The sequence below is a fragment of the Carya illinoinensis genome, chromosome 15 (genome assembly GCF_018687715.1).
Source record: "Carya illinoinensis cultivar Pawnee chromosome 15, C.illinoinensisPawnee_v1, whole genome shotgun sequence".
Classification (NCBI taxonomy): Eukaryota; Viridiplantae; Streptophyta; class Magnoliopsida; order Fagales; family Juglandaceae; genus Carya; species Carya illinoinensis.
In genome coordinates, this window is record NC_056766.1 from 21,514,023 (window position 1) to 21,520,073 (window position 6,051).

General features: G+C 36.2%; 1 long non-coding RNA gene across 1 annotated transcript; it reads left to right on the plus strand.

Annotated features, from left to right (window-relative positions):
- Nucleotides 1-377: 377 nt before the first annotated feature.
- Nucleotides 378-1,849, plus strand: LOC122297840. The gene is made up of 3 exons (XR_006238910.1): nt 378-1,287; nt 1,380-1,448; nt 1,545-1,849. It is a non-coding gene; the product is annotated as an uncharacterized LOC122297840 (long non-coding RNA).
- The last annotated feature ends 4,202 nt before the right edge of the window (nt 1,850-6,051 follow it).

The following is a 6,051-nucleotide window of genomic DNA, read 5'->3' on the forward strand; positions in this document are numbered from 1 at the left end:
CCACCCACCCCATTCACTTCACGTACTCCCCCCCCCCCCCCCCCCCCCCCCCCACCCCACCCACCTCCTCTGCTATTGAGACGAAGTACATCCCCTTTCTCTCCAATAGGCACTTCACGTAGGCACCTTTCCCCCCTATCTCCTCTGTTATTGAGACTGAAGTACATACACTTTCTCTCCCAATACAGTTCCTCCTCCCACGATGACGACATTCATAAGTATTTATTCTGTATTTTATTTTCTAGATTTAAGATTTTATTTTCTCATATTTTCTGGTTTTCTTCTTCTCTAGATTTTATTCTCTAGGTTTATATGAAATAATCTGTTTTTCACGTAATCGGCGTACGTAAATGTTTCCTTATGGGGGGGGGGGGTTGGTTGTTTTGTGCATGTTGTGAGATTACAAAAATTTTCAGAACTGTCCATATTCTGGGTTTGGGTTCGTCTTAGTATAATTTTTGATTGGTTACTAAGAGGATAGGTTTTTGTTTTTTAAAATTTTTTCCCCTTTTTAGAAGCAATTTCCGATTGTTTGCATAGAGGAAATGTTTTTCCTATTTTTTATTCCCAGTTGAATAAAGGCCCTTGTTTGCCCAAGAACTCATGAATTTCCCATATATTTGCTGAAAATATATGTGCTCCTCCATTGTCCAAGAAATTTGTTAGCTTGAAAGATATGTTGGCCCCAAATATTAGTTCATCAGTTCTATAGAACGAGGTATAGACCAAGCCTTTTTTTTTAATTGGTAAACAATAATTTTATTGATGAGAAAGATAGGTCTAGAAGAGGACGTTCTTATTCTATTCAAGAAACATCTCTGCATTACAGAATCTTGCCTCAAGCAGTATTTTGAATTTTGGAATGATATTTTGAGCCTTACTCTTTTCAAGAAACATCTTTGCATCACCGTTTGAAGGTCCATTGGAGACAATCCCAACTGCCTTTGATAAGAAACACCGTTTGATGAGACAGTTTTATATAATTGCTGAGATGGGGTCACTATCTATGAACAAATATGAGCATGTTTCACGGGGAGTAGAGACTATTCATCAAGAGCTTCTCTTGATGAGTGATGATAATGGTGGTGGTGGTAACACGGAGGGACGTGAGATCCAGAGCCAAACAATCTCAAACTTTTCATTGCAAGATCCCCCAATCATTGTATCTAAAGGTAGGCCCAAAACTTTACGACAAAAGAATCCAAAGGAAAATGTGCCAACAAAGAAGCGATGATGCAGCATTTGTAAACAAGAAGGGCATGTTAGAACGAAATGTCCAACACAGAGGTACTTGCAATGATTTCATTATATTTATAATTATGTCGTATGTTCCTTGTGTGAAGCTTTTAACTTGATGAACTATTTTTTTTTATTTACAGTGGTATGGGTGAACCACGTTCAACTACATTACCTCCACACCCGGCCACTATTTCAACAACATTTGATATGTATGAATACTAATCTTATCTTATTTATGTTATATTTAAATGTTTGATTTGGTCACCTATCCTCATCCTTTTCTAAAATTTTTTATTGGTTTCTAGGAACATGCAATTCCCAACAATGTCACAAGATGAAGAGTATGGAGCATCATGGAATTTTCATTTTTCAGAAGATATATAATTAATTATTGGGCAGTCGATGGAGTGAAATTTAATAGGAGTTTGTTGTTTCCTAATAGGATGACTTTTTGTAGCCATATTATTTTGTGCACACTTAAAAAGTGGCTTGATAAGAATTTCTCCTATAGCAGCTAGTTGTCATTAGTTTTTATTTATTGATGACATATGATAGAAGGATGCACGCTATTTATACTGGTGTTGAATTTGCAAACACCATGGAAGGATCAATTAATCACTGCTTTTTGCATTGTCTTCGTGCGTTCGGAATCTTGGCACCTTGTATATTATTATTTCAGGTGTCTGGGTTATTTCCATTTTGGTCTTTGAATTGCTTCAAGGTTGGTTTGCCTGGTTTGGGTAGCTTCTCCTCTACAAGTACTTTGGTTTATATGAAGTTAAAATAATGGGTTGACCCATCTTTAATACAAATGCTAAATGGATTTAAAAATAACCTATTTGACAGTTCTTGAAGTAACCTATTTCAGAGTCTCAGACCTGAATGTGAAGATTAAAGCCTGGTACAACATGCATTTAGATTAACTTAGTTTCAATCACTCCCAAATGAAAAGAAATCCGGCTATAGCCCTTTCAAAAGCTGTGTTTCAAACCCAACAAAGAGAACCTGATTTAAATAGCCTACATGCTTCTGGAATACACATACACATTGCCATTACATGACATCAACGATATGGTTTAGAAGTGCAACCACATTTAATTATACAATATTTTTGCATCCTTACAAAAATCAGCTTTCTTACAAAATCAGCCATATAACTGTTACAAAAACCAAGTCAGCTTATTTAATGCTAATAGTTCAAACTGCCTTCTTACATTCAAAATGCCTTCTAACATTCAGCCCTATAACTATTGATCTTGTGATATATGAAAGCTCCATGGAGCACCGAAGTCTTCATTCTTGGTCTTGCATATTCCTGCAGAAAAAAGACTCCACAACCTGATGGTATGCCATAAATGCAATATACAATTGGAAGGAAATAACAGATCAGTACAGGGGCCTATCCAACATATTTGCAAGTTATTCTAAAATGAAATCAGCAACCTAAAATGAAAAGTTATTGATGATTTTACCTGTAACATATTCATAGAACTCAAATCAATTCATCAAGGTGTCATTGCAATTTCTTTATCCACATATTCATAGAACTAATATTTGGGGCCAACATATCTTTCAAGCTAACAAATTTCTTGGACAATGGAGGAGCACATATATTTTCAGCAAATATATGGGAAATTCATGAGTTCTTGGGCAAACAATGGCCATTATTTCAACTGGGAATAAAAAACAGGAAAAACCTATCCTCTAAGCAACCAATCAGAAATTACTTCTAAGAAGGAAAAAAAAAAAAAAACCTAAACCTAGAGAATAAAATCTAGAGAAGAAGAAAACCAGAAAATATGAGAGAATAAAATCTTAAATCTAGAGAATGAAGTGCAGAAGAAATACCTATGAATGCCGTCATCGCCATCGTGGTGGGAGGAGGAATTGTATTGGGAGAGAAAGGAGGTCTCAATAGCAGAGGAGATTTTGGGGGGGGGGGGGGGGGGAGTGTGTTTACGTGAAGTGAATGGGGTGGGAGGGGAAGTGTGTCTATGTGAAGTGAAGTGCCTATTGGGTGTATGCAGGTGTACAAGTGATTTTCATGAAGTGCCTATGTGGCACTTGATTATTGGTCTGCTGTAAAATTGAGTTTTGTAGACGACAGGCCAGTAGCTTTTCTCATTTACCCAATTGCCACGACCTCAATTGTTGGGTTTCATCCTAGTCCAAGGATCATATGCCATAAGGGAAATGCTGCCGTGCCGCCCGACGGTACCGCTCAAATATGGATTCGGCTTGCGTCTTCTACAAAAATAACAGCACATCTCTTGTTACAAAAATCAACGGCCCCTATTACATGTTGATCAATAAGTCGAATTCTTAGAGTTTTTCTCTATTACTTTACAATTTTTTTTTCCAATGGCACACCATGCCACTCATTTTAGTCAAATCAAATCCTCCACGCTGCCACTTACACATTAAACACACCAGTAATTAAGAAAATTGTCTATTTACCTACTAAACATAAAAACTTATATTAAAGATATTTATATTTCTTTATTTTTTTAATATTTATAATAAATAATACCATGACTTAGATAACATAACAAATGTAAGGATATTCTTGTTGGTCTCTTTAAATTTATTTTTAATAAAATTTTGACAAAAAACTTATATAGATAATGCTAAATAATATCCATATAATATTTCTCATATGCTCATTTAAAAAAAAAAAAAAGTATATTTTACTATTATAAAAATAATTTTTTATGTGAGTCATAAATTTACATATATTTTTTTTAAAATTACTTAAGATTTGCACGCTTACAACTAGAATTGCTAATATATTTTTGAAGTTATATAGAATTGCTAATATAATGTCGTTACATTTGTTATGTTATCTAATTCATGGTATGTAATATATTATTTATTATAAATATTAAAAAAAAACAAATATAAATATCTTTAAAATTAGTTTTTATGTTTAATAGGTAAATAGACGACATTTTTTAATTACTGGTGTGTTAAATGTGTAAGTGGCAGCGTGGAGGATTTGATTTGACTAAAATGAGTGGCATGGTGTGCCATTGGGGAAAAAAATTGTAAAGAAATAAAGAAAAATTCTAGGAATTTGATTTGTTGATCAACATGTAATATTGGCTGTTTTTTTTTTTTTTTGAAAGGAAGATGTAACTTTCATTCATTGAAACAAGTTTTGAATACAAGGGGGACAATCCCCCAGCAAAATACATTCATCTAGATGTGACAGAGCGTGCTTGGCCAAACCATGAGCAACGTCATTGCCTCTCCTTGGTACATGTCTAATGGACTAGCTACTGAACTTGGAAAGAAGAAGTTTTATGTCTCTGACCATAAGGCCAACTAAAGACCACTCTTCTGTCTGCTGCACTGCCTTGACTATTGCCAACGAATCACCTTCCAACACAATGTGAGTGAGACCCAGATCAGCACAGAGTGATGTAGCTCGAAGAACAGCAGCTGCCTCCCTGAGTATGGGATCCGGGAGTGTGGCCTTGCATGCCCACAAAGTAGCTCCCAGAAGGCCCTTGGAGTCTCTGATGACAACCCCAAGTCCCACCCTTGAGTTAGTCTTATCTACAACAACATCCCAGTTTGCTTTGAGCACTCCTAGAGGGGGAGGTGTCCACGTTTGAGGGCTCAGATCTTGTTTTGGCTGCTTAACAACTCTTTGCTCAGCTTCTGATCTAATTAGTGCCACTTCTGCTTGGATCTTTTTGGAGAGCCTAGCAGGTGAAGAGAATGAATCCTCAAACACTAGGCAATTTCTTCGATGCCACAACAGTTTGGCTCTTACTGCCATCTCACACAATACTTCAAAGGGAAACTTATCAAGCATAGATTCAAGAAGCTCTTTGAAAGACTCAGCAAAACTACTCATCTTCTGTAATTGTCTCGAGTCTAAATACCATACGTCTTGGGCTGACTTGCATGACCAAAGAGCATGGGAGACTGTCTCATAACAGATAAGCAGTTGTGTTGATGAATGCCAAGAAAAAATGTATCATGATCAATAGAAACATGAGAGGGAAAAGAAATTATACCAGCCATGTTGGAGTGTGCAATAGGGGAAGGAATGTTCTCAATGGACAATTTTTTAGGTTGAGTAGTGGTCTGAACCGAAACTGAGTCATTAGATTTGAGTTGAGACATCTGTCCATTGATTAGAGCCATGAGTTTCTGAATTTGATTTTGGGTTAGGTTCAACTGAGGATTCTCCTGTAGTCCCTTTTCCTAAGCTTGAGAGAAAACCTGATTTGCTGAATGTGTGGAAGAAAAATTTCCACTACCATGATTTGGCTTAACTTTAGTGAACTTAAAATTGGGTGGAAATCCTATAAGCCTATAATATTTTTCCTTGGTATGTCCAGGTTTTCCTTGGTATGTCCAGGCTTCCCACAATGAAAACAATTCATATCAGACTTCTCCTTTCTTTTTGTTTGATTACTATAGACTGCTAGTGCCGAAGCCTCAGGAGAAGGAACTGTCATATTTCTGGTCTATCTTTTTGTCTTTCTTCTTGTAAAACTAGAGAAAAAGTTTTATCTAAAGAAGACATCGGACTCATCAAGATGATTTGACCTCTAATGTGCTCATATGAATCATTTAATCCCAAAAGAAACTTAAACACACAATCTATCTCTTGGACATCACCAATTGATTTAAGGGCTTTGCAAGTACACAATCCGCATGAGCAACATGGGACAGGTCTGTAGTTATGCATTTCTTCCCAAATCCCATTAAGTTGAGTGAAATATTCACTTACAGTTTGATTTCCTTGCAAAACAGAGTTGATTTGTTGCTTAAGCCGATAGATGCACACATTATCAA